Below are 1,322 nucleotides of genomic sequence, written 5' to 3' on the forward strand. Positions count from 1 at the left end.
CTCCAGAGCCAGAAAACCTGCAGGAAGTGATAGGAGGAGAGAGGAGAGGGACGAGAAAGCACAAGACTACCGGAAAGGGGAGAAGTTGTGTTAGTAACATGCAATAATGGGATGAGGTTGCATACAGAGGGAGAGAAAGTAGAGGAGAGAGGAGCCCAGTGCATCATGGGAAATCCCCCGGCAGTCTAGGCCTATAGCAGCATAACTAAGGGATGGTTCAGGACTAACCTGAGCCAGCCCTAACTATAAGCTTTATCAAAGAGGAAAGTCTTAAGCCTACTCTTAAATGTGGAGATGGTGTCTGCCTCCTGAATCCAAACTGGAACCTGGTTCCACAGGAGAGGAGCTTGATAGCTGAACGCTCTGGCTCCTAGTCTACTTTTAGAGACTCTAGGAACCACAAGAAACCCTGCAGTCTGGGAGCGCAGTGCTCTGGTGGGGTAGTAAGGTACCTTAGGGAGGATTGGTCCGAGCACAGATCCATATGGAACTCCATGACTAACTTTGGCGTGCATGGAGGATTCATCGTTAACATGTACAAACTGAAATCGATCTGATAAATAGGACTTAAACCAGCTTAGAGCGGTTCCTTTAATGCCAATGAAATGTTCCAGTCTCTGCAATAGGATCTGATGGTCAATGGTATCAAATGCAGCACTAAGATCTAATAAAACCAGTACAGAGACAAGTCCTTTGTCTGATGCAATTAGGAGGTCTTTAGTAATTTTCAATTTGGGGCGGCTGTGGCTGGCGGTTCAATTCCCAGCTCCTCCAGGCTGCATGTCGAAGTATCCTTGGGCAAGATACTGAATCCCGAATTGCCTCTGGTTTTGCTGTTCCACCAGTGTGTGAATGTTAGTTTCTGTTTGAGCACTTAGGCTCAGTGTATGAGTGTGTGTGAATGGTGAATGCAGATGTAGTGTAAAAGCGCTTTGAGTGGTCGAAAAGACTAGAAAGGCGCTATACAACTATGGAGCATTTACATTCACCAGTGCTGTCTCTGTGCTATGATGAACTCTAAATCCTGACTGAAAATCCTCAAATAAACTATTGCTCTGTAGAAAGTCACACAGCTGTTTAGCAACTGCTTTCTCCAGAACCTTAGAGAGAAATGGAAGGTTAGATATAGGTCTATAGTTGGCTAAAACATCCGGATCAAGTTTGGGCTTTTTCAGAAGAGGTTTAATTACAGCTACTTTAAAGTACTGTGGTACATAGCCTGTTGACAGAGATGGATTGATCATAACTAGTATAGAAGTGCTGACTAACGGTAAAACATCTTTAAGCAACCTAGTCGGGATGGGGTCTAAGAGGCAGGTTGA

Source organism: Micropterus dolomieu, linkage group LG01 (assembly GCF_021292245.1).
Source record: "Micropterus dolomieu isolate WLL.071019.BEF.003 ecotype Adirondacks linkage group LG01, ASM2129224v1, whole genome shotgun sequence".
Taxonomy (NCBI): domain Eukaryota; kingdom Metazoa; phylum Chordata; class Actinopteri; order Centrarchiformes; family Centrarchidae; genus Micropterus; species Micropterus dolomieu.